Raw genomic sequence first — 15488 nt, 5'->3', positions numbered from 1 at the left:
TTATTCATTTGGTTTTTTCGAGACAGGGTTTCTCTGTGTAGCTTTGCGCTTTTCCTGGAACTCACTTGGTAGCCCAGGCTGGCCTCGAACTCACAGAAATCCGCCTGGTTCTGCCTCCCGAGTGCTGGGATTAAAGGCGTGCGCCGCCGCCGCCGCCGCCGCCGCCGCCGCCGCCGCCGCCGCAGCCGCCACCCGGCTCGTTATTTAATTTTTTATTAGTATATACAGATTATATAAGTAGTTTCATCAGGACAGGGTCATACATGTGTGTAATGTATTTTGATCACATTAACCACCCCTTACCATCTCTTGTCCTCCCATTCCCACTGAGCTGATTTCATTCCTTTTCCTAATTTGTACTCCTATTTTCATGTCTGTTTTTTTTTTTTTGTTTTTTTTTTTGTTTTTTTTTTGTTTTAAAGCACCAAATGAGTTTAATTAGGGCAAGCACACGGGCAGGAGGTTGTTTATAAGGGTATGGGTACCTTATCAGTGGCGATACCACTAATGAAAATGTCCCATCCTAGCAACTACCCATTACTCTCAGGGGTGGGAAGGGTCTCATGACCCCCTCTCCCTGCCATAACAGGATGTTGGTAGGCCAAATCTTGTGCTGTTCCTTTGCAAGTAACCACTGCTGCTATGAGTTGAAGAGCGAGTGTGCATGCCATGTCCACAAGTCAGTGCTCTGTGCCACTTATCTGGCTCTCATACGCTTCCTCTGCTTTGCCTGTGTCTTGCAAGCCGCAAAAATGTATTGTAGAGATTCAGCTGTGTGTTAAAGCTATACCTAGAAATTTCAAGGCATTTTTCTGGAGGAAGCCATTTATCATGGAATATTTGGTGTTACTTAACTTTTGATATTTCAGCTGTCTTCTGCTATGAAATCCTTGTGGGCCCATATACTACTAGACCATATCGGCAAACAGTGTAAGCTTCTTGGACACTGATCCTCTAGGTAACTAACTCCCCTGCACAGCCTAGGAGACAAGGAGGCTGTAGATGCATAGCTTTGCTTCTTGTGCAAATAAAGGTCAGACCATCCCTTGCCTTTAGCCCTAGTGGCATTCCAGAGCCATTGACTGAGGACATTAGGACTTTTTGCATAACCAGGTGCAGGAAGGACTGGAGCAGAATTCCAGAGGCAGGAAGAGAGTCAAGTGGCAAGGAGAGGAAGAACAAGGCAGTTTTTCTGTACATGGTTGGCAGAGCTGCATGGCCCAAGAGAGGAAAGAAAGGCAGATCTCCTGTAGAATTTTCTCAGAGCCAGGAGTAAGGAGCAAGAAAAGAAAGATGCAGGATGAAGGAACAGAGGACGAAGAGGAGGTCAAAAGCATAGGAGTTTACTAAAACTATGAGAACAGGAAAAATGGGCACAGAGAGGAGCTGAATGTGAGGACAGAGCTGAAGCTGTATAGATAGAATTTTGTCATAGAGGACTAAAGTTAACAGACAAAGAGCATGGTGTACATAGGTTCTTTTCCCCCAGATAATGCCACGCCATACATAGCATCTTCCCCAGGACTCTGAGGAATTTTCTCAGGGCAGGAACTTGGGAAAATTCCATTACCTGTGATGGTCCCTGAAACTTGAAGTGAGTGATATAAGTGTCCCATTTATAGCTGAGCATCTGGCTATCCCATTGACCAGTTTTGAGCTTCTTCAGTTACCACTGCCCACTACAAAAAGGAGCTTCCCTGACCAAAGCTAACAGCAACTCTAATCTATAGCCATAAACATAGTTGTGTAGAAAGCAATTTGACAAGCATATCATGTCCATTTAGCAAAGGAGATTTCCCACTGATGCATATAACCTCTTCAGATGCATACTTTTGCCTAGATTTATCGTGACAGACGTCAGATCCTTCTTGTGGAATGAGTCTTAATCCAACTAGAAAGTCTTTGGTTACCTCCATAACAGAGTTGGTCCTGTTGCATCCATGGGCACATCTTGCCTAGCCAGTTGATAGTTTTGTACACGGGATCTGCAGCTGAGTAAGACTGTCAATAACGAAACCCCCTTAGTAGTGTCTGGCATTACATGAGTTAGCACAGAGGAAGTTTCTAGCCTAGATCCAGTTTGATTTCTCTCTGTCTTGAATCCAGGAAGTATGGTTCTTTTAGTAATTGGATCTAGTCATGTACTTCTGATGAGGAACCAATAGCAGTGGCAATTGCCTGGATTGTTTTTGGGGTCTGCAGGAGTCTCTTTAACTAATAATTTATAGGGAGATATCCCATCCTTTGTGCTGAGATGTACATTTACTAGCCCATGGCTTCTGGGGGAAGCTTTATCCAGTCATATAGGATGCTTCCACTTAAATTCTTTTAAAATTTTACTTCAAAAATTAGTTTACAAAGCATCAGGTGTCCCTATGGCATTTTTGGTTGCTTGTCCCCTCTACCCCCTTGTCTCCTCACCCCTACTTAGACCTTTCCACCCCCGCTATTCCCCACTTCCACTTTTGGGTCACATTCATTCTACTATATCCTTGTCACTAAAGCCCCTTTTCTCCCTTCTCAAAGCCCTCTCGAGAGTCCTAGAATATATATTTATATTTATATTTATATTTATATTTATATTTATATTTATATTTATGTTTATGTTTATATTTATATATATTCTCAGTTGTGCACATATATGAAAGTCAGCTAGGCTCCGCTTAAGAAAGGGGGCAGACTGTGTTCGTCTTTCCGGTTACCTCATTTAATATTGTATTTTTCAGATCCATCTATTTTCCTTCAAATGTTGAAACCTCGTTTTTCTTTACCTCTGAGTAAAACTCCAGTGGTTACTTGTGCTACTTTCATTATTGACTCATCAGCCAGTGGATGACCAACTAGGCTGACTCCATTTCCTTGCTATTGTGAACAGAACAGCAGCAATGAAAACAAAACATTTTTTTCACAAATAATTTAGATATAGTGGGGCATTTGCTATCACTTAGGGAAAATTTTACATTAATTCAGATTCCCAGACACGAGCCAAGAGTCAGCATTGAAGACAGCTTCTGTAGTTACTGTAGCCCAGACTACTGTGTTAATTCTGTCCTGCACACTTACACTGTTGGTCATAACACAGTTACTTTGCCACACCTCCTGAAAGCACTGGCTGCTAACTAAATTGTGATATATGTGTGTATTCATATTAGGTTGCCTACATGTTCATTTTCTACTAGAGAGCTACAAGAATAAGGCTGTTATTTCTTAAAGCAGTGTCCCTCACACCTCAACTGGGGTTTCCCTTAAAGGCGCTTACAGATATGGGTGTATGGGGCGGGGGAGAAAACAAACCAATATCCTTAGAGTATTCATGGGGATAAGTCCATTGTGGGTGGCCATAACTATCAGAATTGACAAGGGCATGACCTTTGCTTTCCAAGGCAATATTGTTACTGAAATTCCTGGTCTGGTCACTGGTATTCAGTCTCTTGAGACCTTGCAGCTATATAAAGAACAAGAGCAAGGGATGGTCTGTGTCTGCTCATTCTTTCCCCTTTTTCTTAGTAAGAATGAACAATGTGCTGGTGAGTCTTCCCTGTGTTCCTCCACACTCTCAGAAAGCACTGGATTACGTATATCCCAAGGGGGAAATCATATTCTTTTAGAAGAACAACCATCCGTGCAAACTTGGAGAAACCCTGGAGGACTCGTGAATGGGAATGGACTCCTGAACTGGAAATCAGTTCTTTCTTAATGTCTTCTATTACTATTGCTCTAGCAGCTAAATGGAGTCATGTTTTCATCTTATGTAATATGAAGGGACAATTCAACTTCCAGTGAGTAAAGAGAATTTCCCTAGAGCTACATAAGACAGGGCTAAGTGGTTATACAAACACACATGAAAACGAAAAAATTTTAAAGAGAGACTAAACATTCTATGGGACATGTCACCCTCAGGGAAATTAACAGCAGGGTCAACAGGCACATTACAGGGGGAGCTTAGACAGTTTTATGGCTACACTGCAGAAGAAGAAATGAATTACATAGACATTTGTCATGACCCACTCTAAGAAAGTAAAAGCAATATGTTTTGTCTCAGAGTGCCAACGCATATAGGAAGAAATGCAGCCATGAATGGCCATGGGGCATGTTCTTTGAGGCCAAAGCAAACAATGTATCAGTAAAGGATCCTGCAAGAATCAGGTAGCATTCTCAGAAGGATGGACTGAAAAGGATTGAACTAAGCTTTTAGTTAGAGGTGTAGACAGATGCAGAGAAATCTCAAAAGATGGGGAGCCACCCAGAGACCAACAGCAAGGTGAAGCTCGTGCCACTTTAATCCTGAAGACAGGGAAATATGGAAGCGGTGTTAGTGGAACCAGCAAAAACTATAGACCTGCAAAAGGAAGCAATCAGTAGGGTCTAGAGCTATACACAGACAGGGCCAGGATCATGAGAAAACAGAAGAAATGGGGGCATTGGTTTTGACAAGTAACCCTATTCCTTGCTCTCTTTCTTCCCCCTAGCCTCAGAGCACCTTCACACTCAGAGGCATTCTAGAGTCTTTGAAGAGACCCCCAGAATTAGCTTTTACAGTTATGTGTTTCTGGAAATGTGGTACACGTAAGGTATGTTTGCCTTAAACTGGAATTGGGGCTAAGGATATAGCAGAGTTTGTAGAATGCTTGCCTCTCACGAAATGAATATAACCCAGGAGGGTCACAGGCTCCTGTAATCCCAGGACTCAGGAGGTATTGGAACAAGGGTCAGAAGCTCATGCTTATACTTGGCCGAAGAGTGAATTTGAAGCTAGTCTGTGCTACTTGAGACTGTCTCCCCTACTGTCACCCTGTCAGGCGGCATTTACTGTATGGAAGAATTCTATGACTCTAGCTAATGGGATATTGAGTTGGGGTTCAGTGGGCTACCTGTGGGTGGTTTACAATTAACACAGTGTGGGGACAGCCTGCAGGAATGCCCCTCCCCCAGTTCATAGCCCTGACTGATCACAAGTTCAGGTGCCAAGCCAGGGTCCAGAGTGGAGTAAAGGTGGGTTGTGGCTGTGGAGGAGAATAAGTCCTCATAGAAATTAAGCCTGAGGCCAGTCTCTGTGAATTTTTCCAATCATCAGTGGTGCCTGGACAAACGTCCAAGTTGTCTCTTGACAAACATATGCTGAAAATAAATATAATTTGGGGCTTGCAATTCTAATAGCAGTGTACTTCTCTCTCTCTCTCTCTCTCTCTCTCTCTCTCTCTCTCTCTCTCTCTCTCTCTCTCTCTCTCCTCTCTCTTTCTCTCTCTCTCTCTCTCTCTGTCTTTCTCATGGGAATTGTATAAAGTGAAAGAATTGTATAGAATTCTTGTGCCAGAGGGACATAAACCAATATTAGCATTACCCATATGTAATTTATGACAAATATACCTTGTAATGCATTTTGTAGGCCACAGGTAAAAAAAAAATAACATATATAAGTATATTCTAAAATATGCAATAATTGCTGATATTTAAGAGACTGTGGTATACATCTGACAAGCTAAACATTTTATAAATTCTCTCTCTCTCTCTCTCTCTCTCTCTCTCTCTCTCTCTCTGTGTGTGTGTGTGTGTGTGTGTGTGTGTTCCTGTCTGTCTATCTGTCTCTGTATCTGTGTGGGAGTGTTTATACACCTGTGTGTGTACGCAGAGGCCAAAGATCAGCGTTGGGTGTTGTTCTTCACAAGCTGTCCATCTTGGTTTTTTGGAGACAGGGTCTCTAGCTAATCACACTGGGCTGGCTGGCTGGTGAACCCCAGGGACCTTCCTGTCTTTGTCCCCAGTGCTAAAATTACAAGCACCATGCTTGGCTTTTTACATCGCTTCTGGGGATCAAACTCAGGTCCCAATGTTTACAGAGCAAGTGCAAACCTAATGTTTACACTTTACTGACTGAGTCATTGCCCCAGGACCAACCTCTTAGGCTGTGGGTTGCAACCCCATATGGGTAGCATAACCAAATGAAAAATCATGAAAATTTGTTAACAACAACAACAACAACAACAACAAAAAAGGTTTTTGAATGTGCAATGACTAAGACCTAATTTAAAATCAAATGCATAGTGAATGAGAGGTGTTTCTGGCAGTGCATACCTACATCGCCTCATATAGCTTCATGGCAGCCTTGGCTCTGCATCCAACACACACATTTCATACCACGTCTGCCGTCACGCCACACGATGTCAGAAAATGCAGCTGGAACACCTCGACTCAAATTTAAGGCAACTGAGTGTCATGAACTGCAGTGTTTTTATTGTGCAAACAAAGTTTTCTGCTCCTATACAAGCATGCGATTTGATTATGGGAAACAAAGACCTTAATATTTTTCAACTGTAATTCCTCAGCATATAAGCATCAAATTAGCATATCCTTGGGTTTCTTTGTGTTAGAATATTGATTTTAAAAGCTGCCTCTTGAGTTCCTCACTTGTTTCATTTTTTAAAAAGGGCTGGAGTGGAGAAATGGCACAATGGTCAGGAACACTGGTTGCTCTTTTACAGGACCCAGATCCCATTCCCATTGCTCGGTGGCTGGAACTTCTATCCAAGAAGATCCATCATCCTTTTCTGGCCTCCTCCAGCACCAAGCATGCATGTGGTGTGCAGACAGGCATACATGTAAACAAAACACCCATACACATAAAATAATAATTAAAAATCATTTAGGCTGAACATTCAAGCCAGAATATTTAAATAGCCCTAAATGTATTTCTGTCATGTTGAACTACATATTTGTGTGAAGCAGCATTCTTAGCACTGACAATTATAAAATCAAATATCTATCAACTCTAAATAATGTTGAAGATGCTGTGCCTCACAGCTTTAAAATTCAACCAAGATTAATTCTTTATGTAAAAATAAATAGTGCATGTCATTATCACACAAATTTGTTTTGTCTTTAATAAATAGTAATATATGCATAGTAAGTATCTATACATATATAAAAGAATTATTTTATGATAGATTTTCTTTCCAAGATAGATTTCTTGTAGACAAATTTTTAAACAGTCTTATTAAGTAAGAAACACAGAGCCAAATACAGAAGTAATAGCCAAAGAGATCAGAGCTAATAGCCACAATTAGCCTTAGCTTACCAACCAGCAGTTGCTTCCACAACTAGCCTTAACTTCCCATCAGCAGTAGCTTCCACAGAGAGAGCTTCTTCCTGCCTAACCTGTGCTTTTATTGCCTTACTGTTCTGCCTTCGCATTGGCTCTAAGCCCAGCCACATGACTTCCTCGTCACTGCTGTCTATACAGACCTCCAGGTCTCTGTGGTTGGTACTGGGATTAAAAGCTCGTGGGTCACCACGCTTGGCTGTGTCCTTCACCACACAAAGACTCTGCCTACCATGTGATCGGGATTAAGGGCGTGTGCCACCACTGCCTGACTTCTGTTTATGGTTCCCTATGACCTCTGATCTCCAGGCAAACTTTATTAACATACAAATAAAATATCACATTTCAGCACAAATAAAGTATCAGCACAATTTTACCTTTTTTTTTTTTTTTTAAATCATCAAACAGTGGATTTTTTGCTCTATATGTCTTTTTTACACCCATATACTCAGGTCCTGTAAAATCTTTCTGAGTGAAAGTTTTGTTTTATTTTTTGGATGGCCCTCACTCCCTAGTCACACTTGCTAAGCCAGGTCTTGGGCACTGACCTCTACTGCTCCTCCTATGACCTACTTTTGGAAACAGGGTCTATTTATGTAGTCCAGGCTGAGTAGGGACTTGAAATCCTCCAGCCTCAGTTTTCCCAGTTGCTGGGATCCCAGGCATATGCACCACACCCAGCTAAGTCAGATGGACTGCATGGCAGTTTAAGAAGCCACTGTTAGAGATACAAACTTCCAGTAACAACTGTCCTTAGGCTGGTTTTCTTCTCTTTTACATAATATTTTTATTGATTATTTGGAAATTTCACCCAAGGCACCCTGATGACATTCACTTTGCAGTCCTCCCAGGTCCACCCCCCAACACACACACCCCTGTGACCTCCCTCAAAACAAAAGAAGAAGAATGAAAAAAAGGAGAAGAAAAGAAAAATGCCAAGTCTACTTTGTGTTGCCTGTATACCAACTAGAGTATGGTCAAACTCCCCGTGGCCAGCACTATAAAGAAAACTGAGTTCTCCCTCACCCCCCAACCCCACCAGAAGCCATCAACTATGAAGAGCTACACTTCAGCATCTGTATGACAATTTTTAAGAGATTTTTTTGGGGGGGAAGTAGGGAAAGGTTGTCACAGAAGACATTCTCTCATTCTCAACTATGAGTCTGTAGTCATCAACACCATCTCGGAAGAAGCTTCCTTGCCCTTTCTAGTCAGTGGCGGCACGGATCATCGACTTCCACATGGTTTCTGGCTACAGCATGAGCCACGGACATCAACATGGCTTCAGGTGGCTCCACAGACCATAAACATCCACCATCCACATACCCTTTAGTGGTAACACCAGCCAGGGACATCCACACATACCTCACACCCCACATCTCCCCCAACCCCCCCACAGACCATAGAGACCAACATGGCCCTCCATGGCAGCAGGGACATCCACATAGCCTCAGGCAGAAGCACAGAATGGACATCCCCATGGACTTTGGTGGTAACATGGGCCATGGGGATCAACACAGCTCCTGACTACAGAAGAGTCACACACACTGACATGGCCTGAATCAGCCTCGGGGATATCAGCATGGCCTCTGGCAGCAACATGGACCACAGACTCTATCTAACATGACTCATTATTAAGACCAAAATCTGAAAGAAGAGAGGAATACCGCTTCAAAAGAATAATCAAAGAAGTTTTTTTTTTTTTCTTCCTCAGAATAAAAGCTCCAGGGATAGAGCAGAAGTCGATAGCTGAGCCCCAGAGCAGTGTCTAGATGCACCAGAGGGCTGGAAGTACAACAGAGTTGATTTAGTTTTATGCTTCTGTGTTAGAAGACTAAGTTTATATTTGCTTTCTGAGTTTAACTCTATGAAAACTGAGTCAGTCAAGAGTTAAATATCTTGGCTTTACTCCCTTCAGATTCTGAGATATCTGCCAGAAAGCATCCATTTTGCAGCCAGAAATGACTAGCTTAACACCCTAGCACTGCTATTTATTTTTTCTAGGAGATGTTGAAAAGCTGTAAGAAGCCGGGCGAGGGTGGCACACGCCTTTAATCCCAGCACTCGGGAGGCAGAGGCAGGCGGATCTCTGTGAGTTCGAGGCCCACCTGGGCTACAGAGTGAGTTGCAGGAAAGGTGCAAAGAGAAACCCTGAAAAAAAAAAAGCTGTAAGAGCCCTTTGAACCTCAGTTTCTTCAGCTGTGAAATGGGATGCCGTTGACTTCATTGGATTGTGGGTGTTAATGCAGGCATTAAATTTAAAACTCCTAGCCTACTGCTACATATAACAGGCATGAACTAGCAGCTCTGTTTGAAAATGAAAATAAAATCCAAGCATGTTTTCTGGAGGAAAGTGCTGCACAAACACAAATCAGACATTCCAATTCCAACACCACCTAGCTAATATGTTTTATGAAGCAATCAGATGTAATTTAAAAAAATTTTTTTAAACTCACCCCAAACCTCTCCAGCCCTCACGCTTCTAAAAGTGGAACCCAAGGAGGAGGGGAAGTCTGCACACTGCACTCTTTGAATATGAAATTTAAATAAAAGCCTTCTCAGTGTGTTTAGATAGGACCCCATGGCTTTGGGGCAGATAAATCTGCTTCAATTAGAATCTAATCCTACTCACTTGTACTCGCACTGCTTTCCCTAAAACCAGCGAGAAAGAAAAACAATAGTCTGTTTAATTAAATTATGCTAAAGCCCGAATTCAATCCAACTGTGTATTAAAAAGTGAGACTATGAATACGGAATGAAATGCTCTGCACAGAACTCCACGACCTGCTCCCCAACCCCTTCACATTTCAGGGATGCGCCTTCCTCATTCATACCTTGTGCTTTAAGGCAAATTCAGCAGCTCTAGCCAGACACCAGACATAATTCTATTGTCCCCTCATCTTCCTTCCTTCAGTTTGCTGTCCCTGGCTTCTGGTAGAACCCTATCATGCCATCTCAGGTGGCCATTTCCCTCCTGTTGCTCATGGTGGTCATCTATTTCTTGGACAGGATCGTGGGCTACGAGAGCCCTGCCTTTCCCTTCTCCCTGCTCTCTCTCCTTTACCAACTGTCCTTCAGAAGGGGCCTGAAGCTTCCTGGGTCCTCTTGCTGAGAAACACAGAAAAACTGCAGGTTTTACTTGCTCAGATAATAAAAAAAATATATGCATGAACATCAAAGCTAATGGTGCCTGTTATTTGGGAGCATTTAGTGACCCACCAAGAGTCAGAACTGCTATCCATTTCTTCAATAAATCGATGTAATATTACCCTGTGCGACATGGTAATGACTTGCTGCTTATAAATGAAAAGGAGGAGGAATTATAGGCAAGATTAGGCATTACAGCAGTCACAGGCAACAGTAGGGTTACTCCAGGAGGTTCTCTCTTTTGTTTTGATTTTGATGTTTTGAAACAGTGTCTTACTTCATACCTTGGGCTGTCCTTCAACTTACTATGTAGTCCAGGCTAGCCTTGAGTTCAAGGCAATTCTTCCACCTCAGTCTCCCAAGCACTGGGATTGCAGGCATGAAGTGCCATGTCCCAGGCTCTGGAGTTTTTAATTATAATGAGGCCCAACTAGATCTTGTGGCATAGGCCCGCAATCCAAGTTACTGGAGAGGGTGAGGCAGGAAGATGGAAAGGTCAAGGTCTTTCTGAGCTCCAGACTACGTTTAAATCATCTTAGGCAACTTAATGAGACTCTGTCTAAAATTAAAAAAATAAAATTAAATTAAAAAAAGAAAGAAAAATAAAAGGTGGGTGATGCGTGGTAGAGTGCCTGCCTGATATGCGGCCTTTGCTTTAATTCTAAATACTGCAAAGATGAGCACGTAAAAATAAGTAATGAATAAATAAACAATGAGCCCCTAGCCCCACTTCACTTTATTTATCTGGTATTGGGCTCATAATGTATAACATAACAGGAAATTTATCATCTTTGTTGCTGTTGAGTACACGCCTCAGTATCCTTGTGGTGGTTTGAGTGAGACTAACCCTTACGGCTCATGTTTGTGCATTTGGTCTCCAGTTGATAGAACAATTTGGGAAGGATTAGGAGGTGTGGCCTTGTTGGAGGAGGTGTGTCACTGGGGGTGGGCTTAAAGGTTTCAAAACTCCAAGCCATTCCCAGTGTGCCTTTCTCTCTGTATCCTGCTTCTGAATCCAGATGTGAGCTCTCAGGTGTTCCTGCCATACCTTTGCTCTGTCATCACGGACTCTGACCCTCTGAAACTGTGAGCTCAATTCAACACTTTCTTCTGTAAGTTCCTTGGTCAGGGTGTTTTTGTCACGGCAAAAGAAAAGTAGCCAAGGCAGTCATATTCTCACATTGTTGACAATGATCTGTGCAACACATTTGTCTTCCAAACCTGAAATTCTGCTCACCTTAAACAAGAACTCCCTATCTTCTCACCACCCAGGCTCTCATCATCACTTATGTTCCATACTTTTTTGTGGTTTTGGCTGGTTTGATAGTCATGTGAGTGAAATCATAGCATTTGTCTTTTTGTAACTGGATCACTTAATTTATCATAATATCCCCTAACTTCATGTTGTAGCATATAACAAGATTTCCTTCCTGTCTCCAGCTGAACCATGCCCCATCATGTGTACAGTAGATACCCCATCTTGCTCATTCATTAGTTAACAGATGCTGGGTTATTTCCCTCTCTGGACTATTGTGCATAGTGTTGCTGAAAATGTAGATGTGTATTTTTGCTGAAGATAATTTTTCTAGATAGTCAAGGATTTATTTCTAGTCTTTCTATTCTATTGTAGTGGTAGGTGTTCTTTTGGGGGGGTCATAGTGTATGTATATATTTATGTTCATGTGTGAATGCATGTGAAGAATAGAGGTTGAGACTGTGTGTCTTCCTCAATCATTATACCATATTTTTTTTTTTTGAGACAGTGTTGCTCACTGAACCTGGAGTTTGCCAACTCAGCTAAGACTAAATGATCACAAGCCTCTGGGATCTTTCTCACTCTGTTCAAATTACCCCAGGAGGACTCCCTCCAGCCCCAGCACCAAGAGTGGAACAAGACTGAGCGACAGCTCACTGAAGTCTGCATTTTTGTTGGCCACAGCAAAATATTAAGAAAAGGATTCAGGACAGCATCAAGAGCCAATGAAATAAAAGGAGACATTTCTTCAGATTTCTGAAACAAAGGTAGGCTTGCCTCTTTGCCTCTAACCTGAGGAGACATGCAGACTGAAACTCCTACCACCACCATCAAGCCATGAAACTTGAGATGGATCTGAGTATCCTAAAAGGCTGAGCCAGAGCTGGCATGATACTGAATGTGCATGGCTTCCTCTGAGTCCTGAAGCCAGTGCTACTCCTGGTTTTCAGTGACGTGACCCCTCCGATTCCTTTCATGCCTAAGGCAGTTTGGGTGGACATTTCTGTCGCTTAGACAAGAGTCTAAGCTGATCTAGAGGCCAGCCATCCTGGGCGCAAGCTTTCAGCAAGCAGAGCAGAGGCTGTGGTATTGATTGATAGGGCCCCTGAGCAGACTCAGTTCCTAGTCGGGGTCAGTGGGATTCGAAGTCAGCCCACCTCGTTGACCTTGTGTGAATGGCTATAGTCCCCACACCTAACACCCCTGACATACCCCCACAGGTTACAGTCCTCCACCCCGCGGGCTTTTAACACCAATTCTCTTCCTCCAAACTGTTCTCCAGGAAAGGTTCAGTTAATTCACTCACTCTAAAGATGACATGACTCATTTTACATGTTACAATATATACATTTCAAAGGGACCCAACGTATGTAATAGTCAATAAATTTCTAGTGGTGGGATTTTGTAGGCACTACAGTAGTCATGTGAAAATTTTCAAGTTGTTCTTGTTCAGAGCATTTTAAAAGCCTTATTCATTGCAGACAAATGGGCTTTTAATGTGCCTATATAATGCCATCATACTGTACTTTTATAATCAGTACTGAGTACAACTACCCACACTGGGCTTCACAGCTCATCCTACTCCTGTGTAGAAAAAGTACCTTCAGAAACACGAAGGGAAAATTTTCATGCCAATATTAAACATGTACATGCCTCATATCATAGGCACTGCTCTAAGCATTTTACATACATTATTTAATCAAATCCTCATCACCGGTACTCTGCAAAGTAGCCATATTATGAAGCTTATGTTAAAGCTGAGGAACTTAAGGTACAGAGCAGTTAAACAGCCTGATCAAAGCAGCACAGTGACCAAACTAAAGAAAAGAATTGCTCTCAAAGCAATCAGAAGCACTAGGTAGACCTGGCCTTCAGGACTCTCCCTAGGTCCCCAAATGCCTAATGAAAGTGTTATTTTAGAATCAGAGTGTTTGGAAGCCAACTAAAATGCCCAGTCCACCATTCAAATGAGGTGAAAGCAGTTAAGAAGACAGCTCCGTCTGTAAAGTGCTTGCCATTGAAGCACAAGGCCTTGAGTTCAGATTCCCATGTGGAAAACTGGGTGTGGCAGTACACACTCAAAATCCCAGTCATGGGGAGGTGGAGATAGGAACAGTTCTAGGATTTGCTAGCCAGCCAATAAGGCTGAATTCATAAATTCCAGCTTTAGCAAGAGAATCTGTCTCAAAAATAAAAGAATAGTGCAATTGAGAATGACATTCAATGTCAGGATCTGACTTCACATGTACACACAGGACATGGTCACATGTGCTTATACACCCTTACACAGTGCACACACAGGACATGTATACATGTGCATATTCACCCTTACACAGTGCACACACAGGACATGCACATGTGTACATATATATCCTTACACAGTGCACACACAGGACATGCACTCATGTGCATATACACCCTTACACAGTTCACACACAGGACATGCACACATGTACATATATACCCTTACACAGTGCACACACAGGTCATGCACACATGTGCATATATATCCTTACACAGTGCACACACAGGTCATGCACACATGTGCATATACACCCTTACACAGTGAACACACAGGACATGCGCACATGTACATATATATCCTTACACAGTGTACACACAAATGAGATAATAATAGTTCCAGCTATGGTGCCAGAAGTAAAACTAGACATTAAGTCTATTTTTTAACCATCCTCGGTCTTTTCTTCCTTCCTCTTCCCTCAGCCCTTTCTCTCAATGCAGATTTTGTTTTGTTTTTCTACTTTATGTGGAAAATACTGAGGATGTCTAAATTTTAAAAGTAGGCATGTGTGGTGGTATTGTGTTCCCCAAAATATTGTGCACCCTAATAAACTTATCTGGGGTCAGAGACAGAACAGCCACTAGATACAAAGGCTAGAAAATGGTGGCACTCACACCTTTAATCCTAGCATTCCAGAGATAGAAATCCCTCTGGATCTCTGTGAGTTCAAGGCCACATTGGAAACAGCCAGGCATGGTGACACATGCCTTTAATCCCAAGAAGCGAGCCTTTAATCCCAGGGAGTGGTGGTAGAAAGCAGAAAGGTATATAAGGCGTGAAAACCAAAAACTAGAAGCATTTGGCTGGTTAAGCTTTCAGGCTTTCGAGCAGCAGTTCAGCTGAGATTCATTCTGGATGAGGACTCAGAGGCTTCCAGTCTGAGGAAAACAGGATTAGCTGAGGAACTGACAAGATAAGGGAGCTGTGGCTTGTTCTGCTTCTCTGATCTTCCAGCATTCACCCCAATAACTGGCCTCAGGTTTGTTTTTATTCATAAGAACTTTTGAGATTCATGGTACAGGCATGTAAGAACATAAAAGTTCTTTGCTGTCAAAGAAACAGTGGCATTGGGAAGAAATACCAAAAATAATGTTCTAATCCAACCAGCCACTCATCAGCCAGTTCTTCTGGGTGTAGCAGGAAGACGCACCGAGAGAAACTGCAGGAGCTCTCACAGGAGGCCGGTGCAGGAAAGACTTCTTCAGGGAGAGGCTGTGGCGGGAGACGTTCAGTCAGGTGACAGGAGACCTGCAAGAGCCTGGAGGTGAGGCTGGGGTGACAGCCCATGGTTTGGATAAGTGACGCTCAAAGGCCTGGGTGTCGAATGCTCAGTCTCCAGACCGCAACATTCCCAGGAGATGGTACCACCTCTAACAGATGGGGCCTGGTAGGAGGGGCTTTAGTCATGGGGATGTGCCCTTGGAGAAGATGTTAAGTCCCTGGCCCCTTCTTTTCTCTTACCCTGGCTGCCTCGATGTGAACAGCCTCTTCTGCCACATGTTCCCGCCATGACAGACTAGCTGAGCATAGACACAAGTACAACATGGTAAAGTAACCGCGGACGGCAACCTCCAAAACCACGAGACAGCAGCGGCACAAGAGGAACCACGTTTTCCTTCATCACATGGATTACATCTCTCTACAGTGATGGGAAGCTAACGAACATGGATGGGCCGATAGATAGATGA

This window comes from Peromyscus maniculatus, chromosome 6 (assembly GCF_049852395.1).
Source record: "Peromyscus maniculatus bairdii isolate BWxNUB_F1_BW_parent chromosome 6, HU_Pman_BW_mat_3.1, whole genome shotgun sequence".
Taxonomy (NCBI): domain Eukaryota; kingdom Metazoa; phylum Chordata; class Mammalia; order Rodentia; family Cricetidae; genus Peromyscus; species Peromyscus maniculatus.
This window is presented reverse-complemented; position numbering follows the sequence as displayed.